Raw genomic sequence first — 14,795 nt, forward strand, 5'->3', positions numbered from 1 at the left:
CGTATAAACGAAATGCCACTTTGGATAAGGTAAATTTTTGCAAGGAGACCAAACACCTAAGCACAGCTTGTTCTAATATTAATAACGAAAAGCAAACAGGGAAGGAAGCCCCAGGGTAACGTATGTACATTTTTAGAGATTGTCTTCGTGAAGGTACCTTTTTCACACCTGGAAAAGATTCCTGGAAAGAACTTACCTTTCTGACTATTTAGACTTAGGACAATGTTTTCATACTGCTTACATCTCTTTGTGAGAACTTCCTATTTTAGTTTTCAGGCTTGCATAAAGGAAAAGTGCTGAATTAGTAGCCAGTCATGAGAGATACCTACCCACGTCAGACCAACAGTGGGCTATCTATTCTATCTTTTGAGAGATTCTCTTTATTTTGGGCTAACATAAGGTTAATGAAAAAATACTGACATGACATTAAATTCCATACTTACTGGCACTTAGGCTTTTCTGTGTCACACACATCTTGCATTACATATGATGACGATTTGCCTGTCTGTCAAAGTCAGCATGGCTGTAAGGAATGCAAGGCTCCTGCTTATTTTTGGGTGTCCATCAGCACAGAGATCAGTATGTGTAAAATGGCAGTTCCTTTACTTCCAGTCTGTTGTCTCACATTCACTGAGTAATTCCTAGCTCCTCTACTGAGACCAAGTAGATAATATTTTTTGTATTAAACAAACTGTAACTGATTTTACAGACAGTGGTAAAATTCTTACAGGTTTGGTTCCACAAGCTGCAAATGGAGATGAAGAGGTTAAACAATTTCCCCACACTGCACTGAAAAATCTGCCTTGAAAAGGAGTTTGGTTCTGTTGAGCAATGCTCCAATGCTTTCATCACACGGTAACCTTATTCCTGATCTTTTGAAGAAAATACAAAAGCAAATATTCAGGTTGAATAATAACATGTGAATTTAATTATCAACTTTTTTCACATTTAACAATTTTTCACAGGTACTAGAAATAGATATGCTGATTTTTAAAAAAATAATAAATAAAACCGCATTCCTGAAAAGAAAATGCAGAGCTTGTTGAGGTCATAAATCAGTAATAAAATAATCAGTCATAAAACAATCAGGTGTGCCAAGATGGAAAATAATCCAAAAAGAAAACAGAAAATAATTATGAAAATATAATCTATTAGCTCAATACTAATGGGTGGGGTAAATTTCAGTAAAAGTTTCTGAAAATATATAGGAAGTCAGAAAACACTGAGAACAGTATTTTACAAATATCAGATATACTAATGTAGATGCATCCAACAGAACGGTGTATGATGACATGTAGCTGATTAGAATTTGAAAAGAAAAAATACAAGAAAAACCTTGAATAAGTTAAAAAAAGATTTGACCTGAGGAACACGCAGTGGAGATGACCTTCGAAATTTAAAAATAAATTCTGCCATATGAAAGATTTAGTGTGAAGAAATCTTTGCTCTTTCTTTGTGGAGCTCCAAATCCTGTAAAGAGATGAACAGCTTCAAGTTATGTCATTAGTTTAATATTATTTCATTTATATGAAATGTGGCTAATGTGACATAAAAGGAAAGAAAACAGCAAATACTTTAAGACATTCACTTTTAGAGCTAAAAATTAAGAAAAAAAAAAAAAAGAAAAAAAGAAGAACCTGATCAGTTTAGTCCCCCAAAGCATCTGAAGAAGAGAGAGAACTGCAAAGTGTTCAGAGACAGATACAGTCCAGGCTCTCAGGAGAACAGCACCAGACTAATGGTATATAACACTCAGAGAACAGTACGTGCCTGATATCTGCAGAGCACCATCACCTAAGAAAACACAAAAGCTGAAGTAATGTAGTAAGGAAACACATACAAGATCTTTCTGATTAGCAAGGCTCCTGCTCTGTTAAGGGAATTGCTCCTAAGCAGAGATGGGGCCAATATAAAATTGGGCAACCCATTAGTCTAGGATTGTATAAATATATGTTGTACTGAGTCCTTAGTGTAATACAATTAGTCGATGCCTTATTAAATAAAGCATAACAGAAGCCTGTGAATATCTTTTTTATCTTCAGTTTTCCTTAAAAAGCTCTAGTACTACCAAGCAAGACTGAGCAGCCCTTAATCCATGCTGACACCACTCCTTGTCAGTGTATTCATAAACAGGTAACTAATTTTTAAAAAAACAGCTATCATTTTTTCCAGTCTCTTTGGGCATATGAGCCATGCATTTGTGAAGACATTACCTGGATTCAGTCTTGCCAAGGGCTGGACAGTTCCTGAATGGTTGGTTCAATTTTTTTTACACACTACAGCAGCCTTTTGAGTGACTGCATAACTCTAGATCTGACTGAAGGGGCGAATTAGAAGTGGAATATTCTCTTTTAGCGTAATATTACATGTCAATGCATCTTGCTGTACACTTAGTCATCCCTCCACGGGTGAATAAGGCCTCCTGTGAAAGAGCTCCTCTACTCTGGCCATATTACTGTGATTGACAGAATCTGTCAGAAACCATAGTGAGATTTTTGCCCTCTTTTCCTTAAGTTACACATAGCAGAGAGTAAAATTGTTAAAGTAGTAGAAAAGTTAATAAAACCACTGGAAATGTAAATTTTATTTTTACCCTTCAAAGCAGGAGAGTTCCAAATTTTGTCAAATGAAATTTTGTCCAGATGTTTTTTTCTTCCTTCTTTTTTTTAAACACAGAAATCTTACATTCCAAGTATAACTAAATAATTCCATGGAAGTTTAGATTAAAATTAAACGAAGCTTAGATGTGTATCTGAACCTTTTCAAACCTTTCTCCTCCTATTTTCCTTTTTGACTCATTTTTTCTTAATATCCATGTTTTCACCATCTAGAGGATTTTAGTCACTACATACCTGACTACAACTTCAGTCTTGCTTTTTCAACATACAGTGCACACATCTTGCAGTTAAGTGCATCCACTTTCTTTACCTCTTCAGCTTTCAGCCTTATGCACCTCCAACAGCGTAGACAGAGATCCATAGCAACTCCAGATATATGCCTCTGACAGGTGATAATAGATTGTTGTACAGGTTGATGCCACCTGCAGTTGAGTTGACCTGCAAAATGGTTTAACCCAACACAGGGAGAACACCCCTGAAACACAGACATAGAATACACAGCTAAACCACAATTTCCCCTTGTACTGCTAACAGAGGGTCACCTCCAAGGGTTCCATAGATATTATTACTCCCCAGGTAGATGGTCTATTTATATACATTTACTGCCACCAGATTACAGCTGACTAGTTCTGGAAGGAGTCTGGAGGACATCCAGAATGATTTATCTCTCCATGGCCATACTGCTCTCGTAGAGAACTCAGACTTCAAACTGGCTACAGCGTCTAGAAAGGACTCTGGACCATCTTGATTGTGGAGAAAAGTACAGGCAGGTTACAAAGCAGCAGCTAGATGACATACAGCCTCATCACAGACATACTCTTGCTTCTAAAATACTCATGTGTTTGACCCTGAAACATCAAAGCTGAGTTGCTACAGAAATGCTCTTGACAGTAAGCTAGGTAGCAAAACCTGGAATCCTGGAAAATTTGGCTTTTAAAGTCTGCTTTCAATACAAAATAGTGCTAGCTCTACCAGTCACTTTCATATATGCAAAAAACATGATTTGAATGATAATAACAAATCCTTATTACAAGCATGTGTTATCATTTGAAAAAAAAAAAGCAACATAAAAGAATGAGAATGTGTCCATGTTATTGCTAAAGTAATACTTAATGCTGGTTTTAGACCCTGAAGCTTTGAGCTGGATGAAATAAAAACACTCATCAGTATCCTCTTTGTCACCTTCTTTGTTAAAGGGTTCAGCATCTACAGTGGCAGTAACCCCCCCAATATTGCTGGGTTTCTTTCCTTCATCTTCCCCCTCCTCCCCTATGTTAGGCCATTAAAACTATCTATCTAGGACAAGACAAAACTCCACATGAAACATTTTGTAAGGTATGAGCAAGTAGGCTGATACAGGTTTCACATCTCCTATTTAAAAGTCTTAGTGATTCACTTTCAATTACTTTCTCAATTTATTTGTTGATAGAACAAACCCAAAAGCTAAGAAAACTCCAGAAAAGAGGCTGTTATTCAAACACTTAAAAAAGAAAATAAGAGCATGTGGGGATATTAAAGGTGTTTAATTCCTACTATTTTTTTCAACTTCTGTAAATAAATTTTAAAAAAACCCACATATGGTTTAAAAAAATCCAGCTCTTCCTTTGTTTCACTTACATTTATTGGTTCTAATCAGAAATGTTGTAAACTCAGGGTTACTATGCAGTGTTCCTGCCCTTAGACAAATTAACTAAAGAGGAAAAGATCTCATGTAATTCTCAAACCTATTTGGGGGTTCCAAGGGGTTCAACAGAAACTTTTTTTTCAGTGTGTTTTTTAAAGCCTAATCCCTAAAAATGTTCAAATGAACCTTTCAGTGTATTAATAACAAAGCTGTTTAAACAAAACTGCCATTTTAAGAAACGAGCCTACTATTACAAGTACTGTGCAATTTGGTCTTCCCAAACATCTCCCCTAATAAATCCTTTCCAAGCTGTGATTCAGAAAGAGAATAGTTCAGGGGTAACGGCACGGTGAAGCCTTGAGTCATACACACTTTGTGGAAAGAGTTGGTGTATCATTAAGTAATACAGGAGGAGAGAATAATTGATACGAACCTAGTCAGCCAAGAGAGGACAAAGCCTGCATTTGTGATGTGTGACTCAACGCGCTCCTCAGCAGCAGCGTTACAGACAAACAGCTCTCTGCAGGTCCAAAGGAAACAGGGTCTTTCGAGAGGAGAACGTGGAACTTTTCTTTGGCAATTTGCTACAGCCCAGAACGTCTCTGCAGCATCACTCACATGTAAACATGAGTTACACATTATTGGAGAAAATTCAAAACCAACCAAGGCCTCCTTGTTACTTCTGCTACGATATGCATATATTACAAAAATAACACTACATAAATGAAAACAACCTCACAAAGATAAAAAGCACATTTTAAGCATCACTGATGAAGAAACTGGAGTTCAATAACATCATTTGCCATCTCAATTGTCATTTTAGGTAAAGTCCATCTGTTTCTCTACATCCCTGTTCATACCGGACTCTCTAAAACAACCGTCACATCACACAGCAATAGAAATACTGATATTAACTAATGCTTCTAATTAAATACTAACATAGATGGGCAATACCCTTTGGCTTTCTGGGAAGAAAATGGCTATGGCAGTTATCATAATTTGCTGGGGCAAAACAAAATGGAGCAGCAATAATGTACATGACTACCATCCTTCTTCAACTACTCATATACTGAACATAACTACCAGAGATCAGTTAAGTAGTACCCACATAATCAAAAGTGCCCTAGAACAAGAAACTGGCTTCTTTCAGTTCATTCCCCTGGCAGTACAGAATAATTCCTTGCATGATAGTTGTCATTCCTTCATCAAGTCTGATTTTAAATATCCTGGCAAGCCACCTCCACATTTTCTTTGGAAAAATCTGTGCATTAACATAAAGTTTTCAGTTAAATTCACCCTTAATTTAAAAACTATTTATTGCTTTTTCTTCCCCCTTCACACCCCTCAAATTCTCCTCCTTCTTTTTCTTTCCATGTTCCAAGTATTGGTATTCAAACACCCCAGTTCTTCGCAATGGTCACTTGTGAGCCGAACCCTTGGAAGCCGGGTGTGTACAGATGCAAGACGGCACTACAAATAAATAGATGAGCAAGTGGAGGCCATCACCATTGTTCACATTTAGGAGTTTTTGACCTGGCATATGGCAACTGAGCCTACACCAACATACTTCACCTTTACCCTCGCTTTTTCAGGTGTGTTTTTTGACTGTCCTTCAGCTGATAATTTTGTATAATTCAGTAACCTAAAGCAGCAGGGTTTTCATGAGATACAGAACAAGAAAATGTAACTGGAAAAGGCGTGGCAAACGGTAGGGATCAGACTGCATTGTATTTGTGTTAGCATCTTGATAACGTATGTAGGAAACATATGATCTGTTCACCAGCTCCTGAACTTACCTACATAGCCAGTTCCCTTCATCAACCTGCCCTTATTTTCTCAAATACCCTGAGGATAGTCATGCTAAATAATGAAGCATGATTTCTTTGTCTGTATGTATATATGCATACATAAATATACACCTGCATTCATACAACTCAAGTTTGGTAAAACAGCACAACTATATAAACTTTGTTCTGAGGTAAACAAGTAAGTGTAGAACTCATCCAGAACCCTACAGTGTAAGACCTTTGATGCAGACAAATTTCTAGCCTTCAGGAGTCATTAGCCATTGTAGCACTCTCTGATACCTCTGTAAAAGGGAAATCCAATCTAAATTCCAGCAGAGGACGGGAAAAAAAAGAAAAAAGAAACCAAAAAAAGAGATGAAAACATGGCCAAACCCTCATTGTTTTTCTGTACTTACATTTTGGGTAAAGAAAGAAAAAGCAGAATTTTCTTTCCATCTACTTAAAACCTGTAAAAGATATGCTTTTCAGATACATACTTTTCCTTCAGCATTTTGGCTGAAAATGCTTTCCATTTTCCAATGGTCATCATTTTGGAGAGGTATAATACACTCACTAGTAAGGTATTTTCCAGCAGGCTGTACATTATTTCAGTAACATGAAGAGAAGAGAGAGATAGGATTTACATACAGAAAGACAGAATTTGAGAAGAAATATTTTGGCTCCTGGTAAGCAGCAACTGAAAGATACCGCCATGCGAAAGCTGATCTGTGTAACATGAGGTGTTTATCCCTTCAGTCTACATCCAAAGGCTTCAGCATCAATAAAGACCTTACAGTGGTAATTGGCACCATTTCAAACAATTACATGAGTTCACAATTCATTGCTTAATTGATACTTCACTCAACAGAAGGTATTTAATACTCACATAAAACAGCATTTTATTAGAAATGTGGCAAATGTTTTATTTTATAGACAAAGTAGCATGCTAATAAAGACCAAGTTAGAACTATGATATGCTTGTGCAACGGCAATTCTGCAGCAGGAGCTATATTGTAATTATAGTAATAAAAGCTTTGTTGTCAGTCAGTTCTCTATATGTATGACATTCATATGATAAGTATTTACATATTTATAAATAGCTATGTAAGCATGCATATATATATATATATATATATATAAAAACACACATATTTATGATCCACCTTTTCCTGGTCAGAAATGACCATAAACTATAACTATCATTTGACTGAGAAGATGCAGTGCAACAGAAGCCTCCTCTTCCCCTAACAAACACTGTAGAGGGAATTTAGAAGTACTATATTAGCTGTTTCAGATTAGTTGAAGCTTTGGTATGCAGTATTTCTGCAAAGCCAAGCAACTTAGGCAACACGCATTTAGGCATCTAAGTCTTAGCATTCATACCAGAACATCCCAGTCTGACTTGTCATCAGCCAGGGAGGCAGGCACCAAGGTGGGAACAGAATGCAGAGCTCTGCCCAGTCACTGTCTACCCCCTGACCACTGCACCTGGCAAGCACTACTCTTGCTTTCACATTAATCAATACACAGGCTATAACACTGCATTCCCAATTTAAGACTTTTGTCACATCAAGTAACCAGTGCACTGCATAGCACAGCAAAGTACATAAGTTTCATGCTAACTTCAGTTCTATGGAATAAACTGTAGCTCTTTTAGCAACAACTTGGCTTTCTGTAGTATTTCCACACACACCCCAGTTTGAGAACTAAACTTCCCTTGATAAGGGGAAGAGCCTCACTACAGTGTACTGGAATTATCTACAGCAGATGGATTGTTATTAATGGGAAGAGATGGATATGTTTATATAGGCAGGGGAACCATGATTCTATTTTTAAATACAGACTTAATTCATTTAAATAAGGATACCTGGAACTTTACAGAAAGCAGACTGCTGAAACAGGTGATAACACTGTTATTTTTACGTCTTGGAAAAGCTTAAATATAGAAAATAAGATATAATTAATGAAACTACGTGTTTTGCTCTCTGCCAAGATTATAAAAGAAAACAATAGTATGTTTCTGCAGGAACATCTTAAACCCACTCACGAACTAATCTTCAAGGAAAGGAATCTTTCCCAAAACAGCCACTTAGGTTAAATGGAAGGAAATTATGAAACTGAATCACAAAGCTGTAGGGCTCACGGTCATATTAAAAAGAAAAATAATAGGAACCAATCACCCACTCTTTGTCTTCTGTGGCTGCTACTGCTTATTTATTCTATTTTTTTTTAAAGAAACCAAGCAGGCAAAATGAAACTCTCATGTTAATGAGTATGTGTTGACTCTTGTGAAAAGAATAGTGATGACTTCTCCACAGCTGTTCATATTAGCTATTTTTATTTATTGCATAGGCGGAATGACCAGCTGAATGTCCAACAAAAATATTTAAGCTGAAAATATTTTAAGTTGGTTTAAGCTTTCAAGCATTTTTAATTCCTAGGTGAGTGAAGCTTGCTAAGAGAGAAACATTCTTCCCTTTTCTCATTTATTGTTCACAAAATGCGTTTTTGTGGTTTACAGGAATTGCTGTAGCCTGCTCCATACAGGCAGCAAAGTTTCTTCCGTTAAAGCCACCCACAGTGTTGGGCTGTACTTGAGTATAAGCACCTACTTACCTACCCCAGCTGTTGTTATCAACACTGAACATAATAAATGCACCTAGAGGTATCAGTATTTGACTTCATTTATGAATTTGTGCAAAGAGAGGAAAATGAGGAGTTTTTCACAAGTCCCTTTCAAAGATCTATGCCAACTGCAACAAAGATTCCTGTTTGTTTCCCCACAGATGACTCAAATGAGGAGCAGCCACGAACACACATCCAGCAGAGGCTGGCTCGCAATTTGAAAGCAAAATGGCAGAACTGGTTACTTTCTGGAAGAATGCTGGTTAGTTCTCAGGGAAGGCAAAGCCAGCCCTTCACCCAACAAAGCTTTCGCTTGCTCTTTAGGCGAGGAGCCAAGTGGGGCTGGCGCCCCACGCCCTGCTCACTCGGGCTCACCTTGCTGAACCCTCTGCTGCTATGAGCTCTGGGGGCCTGCAAGCACCAGACATCACTGAGCTTCAAGCACCACTCACTTTCTGCGTTACTCAGTCCCTGACCACTTGCTGTCCGAACACAGAAGACAATCCACATCGACCCTATCAAAAGGAGCACTCGGCACCAATGCACCTGTTTGCGCAGAAAGCTCCAAACAGCAGCTCCCCCAACAGCCAGGGATGTCGGTGGTGACAGAGGAGGAGGAGAGGACACCTGGTTGAGCAGTGCAGTCACGGAGTGCCTGCAACGCAGAAGAAAGGTCATAATAATAAAATTGTACAGGATACAATATAATTTCTTACAATATTAAATAATATCTTCATTCCTGCATGTGGACACATGCATACTGGCACTTTATAAACTCCTGGTTGAACATCAGAAAGAATTCCCTATGTGCATTTAATTAGATCCTGAATATTTTTTTCAGACACATTTGGAACATTTCCAAAATATTAGGATCATGATTAAACATAGCTATGAAATTTTGGACACTGTTGTAACTAGGATTTTCATTTTACCTTTGTCATGGTCTTGTCATGGTCCACTGGCTCAGCAAGTTCTGGCGGGGAGCCTTACCATTCATTTATTATTGCAATGTGTGTAGCTCATTATAGCGATAAAAACCACTGAAGCTGAGGGCTTTCATCCACCCATAACCCTGTGTATTTTTTCAAGCCAGAGGCTAAATCTTTTACTGAGGTTTTGATAGATCTTAAAGATCTGTACTTTGTCCCTCAGAAATAGCTTTTTAATTAACTTATTTATTTATTGATGAGTGCAGATGATAAGAAAAGAAAGAAGCAAGGGTAATAAGGAATGCATACATTCCCAGCCTGTTAACCTCTGCTGTTCAATAATGTACCAAAACCTCCTTACCTTTCTTTTTTTCCTCTTTCTAGATAGAAAAGGCAACATGTTCTACATTCGGCACGGAGGAGAAGTAAGCATCCTTGCCAGCTACATTTCCACAGAAATGAGCCCTAGATCAATAGATTTGTGTATTTACAGACATCTGCCACAGATGATAAATCCTCCAGTAGATTAAACTCAGAAGAAATGACAAATAGCTGTTGGCATGCTGCTGGAGATGGGCTATGTTGCCATTTCCCAGGAAAGAGTACAGGCTTCTAACAGTCTAACCTTGTTGGGCAAAAAGGAAACCCCAAAAGATGCTATTTTCCAAAATTACACTTCGCAGCTCTTCTTTGAATTACTGTTCTACCACCATGCTGCTGGTCATCATGTACTACTACAATTAATTCTAGAAAGAAGGACCTGCCACACAACCTGCTACAGAGAGATAATTGCAGATGTTGCAAAGAAAACTGCTGAAGTTCTAACATGACTTGGCATTTAATGACAGCTTACCATGCCTGCGAGTCAGCTGACATGCAATGAAGCAGATCATCACAGAAAAAAACCCCAAGCTGCTCTGGACTCAGGTTAGTGTCTTGAAGAAAATGACAGTGTGAGTGACACAGCTGTTCTGTCCCACATGCAGGATTAATAGCTCTGCTTTAACTATACAGCTTTCATTTCCACTCCACGTGTCCTCGACACAGGTTTAACTAAATCAGTTATTAAAATAAACTCAAGTAATTACAGATCATGTGCGTTTAAGCCAATCCTTTATTCTAAGTGAAATCACAGCAAAGTCACTATTCCTTTTTGATGCAAATCACGTGCTTTTCACACAACCCTCAGGCATCTAACAGCTCGTCATGCCTGTGCACCTTACGTAAGCAGTTTGCTGGGTTAAGAAAAATGACATTTATATTCAGTTGCCCCTTCTTGCCATAAAAAGCTGTTACAGCGTGCACTGCCAAGGCGAGCAGTCAGCTACAGCTCCCCGCTCCTCGCATTCTGGAAAGGAAGCAGTGGCTGCAGCGAATGCAAATAGAGCTCATAATAATTATTAAAGGCACCAACCGGGCACTAGTCACACATTCTAACATTTCTCAAGTTGTCTCACAACGACACTTTAAAGCCTTAGAGCATTTCAAGATGCTGAATTTAACACTGGGTCAGACCCTATATAATTGCTAACTGCCCACCAGTGTGGCATAATTTGGGGAAAAAATGGAAGCATGACTCAGGCGATTTGAATTATATCTCGACTTTAATCACCGAAAGTGATATTCCCAAAGAACTATCTTTCAAATTAAACACTTCTCCCCATTGCAGAAGATATACCCCTCCAATTTAACCTGCCCAAGGAAAGTCATGTGCAGTATTCTTTTTGAGAATGATAAAATGATTCTCCTTCTCCAATAATAACCCTCAATCTTTATCATTACCCAAGGCAACTTTAAATTACACAGTCGCCAATTATGCTGTGCAGTGCTAGAGGTATTCCTCAGTCTCTTAATACCACCGAACGCTCCTTGCAGACTTCAGTCCGCAGCCAGAACCAGTCTCATCCAAAACTCCTGCAGCTTCCATGCACAGTATTGCCTCAGGGACAGGATGAGCAGCGAGTAACCTGCAGACCCCAACTCTCCCTGAAGCATTGGCAGTCTCATTCTGGCAAGGTGCCTCTCATCGCTCAGGAAGCTCTTCTGGAAATATACTGACTCCGGCTATCAGGACTAAGGAAACTGTTTGCTGGGAAAGACTGTGTTTACACAGCTGTATTTTCATTCATGTTTTCATTCATGAATTTAATTCAACAATCTGTCACCTCATTGGGATATAAAACATAAGAAATACTTTTAAGGATCCATTTGCAAAGGTCCAAGTTTAAGAGCAGCTTTTGTGCTTCAGAGTGTAAAATTTCCTGTGTTGAAGATGAGCCGATTAGCTGATAAATCACACATCAGCAGGAAGCCCAAGAAGTCTCCTTCCACTTCAAACCAGTGCCATCATATGTTGCTAACTGTGTGATGACTGGGATTCACAGACACTAAAGATATGTGACAATTACTACAAACGATTTGGCTCAGATTTCAGTTTGGAAGACATTTAGGAGAAACCCTTATGTTCTCAAATTCTATGCATTAATTTAAAAACAAAGATATCTGATCCCCGTCTATTGTACTCCCAAGACAGTAACTAGAATTGCAGCTTTTCAGCAGGCAGTGCTCAACAAAAGCCAGATAATTGTGTGAATAAATGAAAAACCAAGAGCATCTCAAATGGACCAGAGACAGTGATGTATGCAGGGAACATGCATTGCACGCTAGTGAGGTGTGCAATGGCATACCCACATGTGCTGTCTACCTTTACTTCATTAGAAGGTTCCATGAAAATTCCTTATAAGCTGATAATTAATGGCATCCTACACTAATTGAGAGGGTACATACACATTGATACCGCAAAAGAATGATGGCATGCAAGGTGACAGGTAAGGACCCAGTCCTGTATGCACACACCTGCTAGATGGGAAGAGACAGAGGGCTGGGGGGGAGGGGGGGGCCAGGGCTGAAAATGTTAAAAAAAATCAGAAGTAAGGCTACAAAAAGTGACATGACTGTCCTAAAAATAAATAACCAAATTACATTTAGTTATCATAAATACTTATGGAAAAGACATGAGGCTCAAATTCCCATGGTTTCCTCTGCAGCAATGAAGGCTGGGAATCGACTTTAATGTTTCAGGAAATCTGAGACTCACACCCATGGGAAAACTTGGAACATCGTAAATTACAAAGGCAATGAGTGTTGTCAACACTGAATCTGACACAGTGACTTGAACATGGAAACATTTCTTGATTTTTATACACAAAACTAAGTAAAATTACAAGTGTGGAGCTCATTCAGAGAAAAGAAAACCTAGCAAAGCATTTTATAGCCTCTTTATTAAATTAAGAGGAACAAAAGGTAAATGAGATGCTGAAGACTGCCTGTTATTCTGTTGGCTGTAGGATGTGGAGTTGGGACTTTGGCCCATTCGCGTGACATGCTGTGCAAGAGGGAACATGATAGTCAATACCTCCGTTCAGTAACCAACATTAATTCTGTATTCCTAATACGAACAATTAATTCAAAGGAGAAGTTATGGAGAAGTAATTAAGGTCTGTATTTTCTCAAAGTTAAAAATAATTAAAAAAAGAGTCAAACCACCCCACTGTTTTCTCAGCACAATACCATATTTAAAGAAAGGAATCAATTACCTTTTGCAGGAAAAATAAGTACTTCATAATTTATCTTTTTTTTTTTACAAACAGCAGAATCCTGAGAACTAAGCTAAGACTTGGAAAAGCCGAGTAAAATATTTGCCAACTGTAACTATGGAGGTGAATAAACCGCAAAAGAATATTTTCAACATGCTGCTGAATTGCTGAACTACTGGGAAACGTGGTATTATGGAGGACCGCGCTCCCATTGGGATATAACTGGATCCAATTGTCACTGCAATTAGTTTCATTAATTAATAATTTTTTTCACAAAGAAAAATGTTGACTGCTGCTGGTTCCAAGAAAGCCCCACTTAATTTTAAAAGAACAATAACCAGCTTGCCCCAAGGGAAACAACAACAAAATAAGAGAAGAAAAAAGTTCTGAAACGTACACAGCAACCAGAAGACACTCCTTACGCTCAGCTTGCGCTGTGCTGTTTTCCAAATAACGGGAGCTCCATTAATAAAGCATCAGTTAATAAGTCGATGCTCTAAAAAGCAAGATATTGTCACATTTTCAAGGGAGGCTCTGATTTTTATCTACGTGTCAGTCATCGCCCCATCCGCTGCAACAGTGCTCCTGCCCAGGTGCGCAGGGTGCAGCCCAACTCACTGTGTTTACTAAGGGCACGCACAAGGAGAACTGGCAGGGTCCTGGTGTGAAGGCTAGCGTGACACATCTCTAATCATCCCTTAGTTATTTTAGTGTTAGAATACTATTAAATGCAGTACAACTATATAGCAGCGTATTTGCCAAGCTCATTTAATTAATCTATGCTTTCATAATTCTGCATCACCTGCTAGTATTTAATAGCCTGATTAATAGTGATAACTACAGTATGTGCACAGTTTCGGTCTTGAGCCTACATTTTTTAAACCAGTGTAAGCTTTTTATTACCATTAATAGGGGCAGCAACAGTGGAGACCAAATGCACTTTCCTCTCAAATTTCTGTCAGCCACTGGCCCTCTCCAAGAGAGGCAGCACAAAATCAATTACCAGCTTCGATTCCAAGGATTACTTGGACTTCAGTCACCTGAAACCCAATGCCGCCATCGTTAAGCCCTTGTGAAACGCAGTGCAATATGCACCAGTGGAGACCTGCCTCTACATCAAGACCTTCGTTAATTCAGTATTATCGTATTTACTTACTATGGCATGAGCCCAGGCAGCTATCCCAGACTGCTGTACTGCCAGTGGACCCTGTTTTGCAGAGTGTCAAGTCCCTTCTGCCTCAACAGCGAGCCTCCTGCCAAGCCTACTGGGCTTACCTTCTCTCTTTGACCACTCTTCTTGCCTGCCAAGACTTCACCTCTCATTTCTATCACAACTTTGAGAAACGGGACAGTTTAGAAATAAAGCATAACAAAGCTGTACCCGTAAGTAAAGGTGGCAAGATGAGGTGCTCAGATTGTGCACGCAGTAACAGGCAGGCATGTGTCATTACTCTTGAGAATATAAGTTTTGCACTATATTACAAAACAGGTTTCATAGTATCTTCATTTTCAGATGCTTATCAGCCAGGACTGTCAATACTTCTTATTTCAGCTCTCTGCAAAGTCTATGAGAGATATTCTTTAAGCACAAAATTAATTCTGATTAAGAAGAGAAA

Source organism: Gallinula chloropus, assembly GCF_964237585.1.
Source record: "Gallinula chloropus genome assembly, chromosome: 4".
NCBI classification, from domain to species: Eukaryota; Metazoa; Chordata; class Aves; order Gruiformes; family Rallidae; genus Gallinula; species Gallinula chloropus.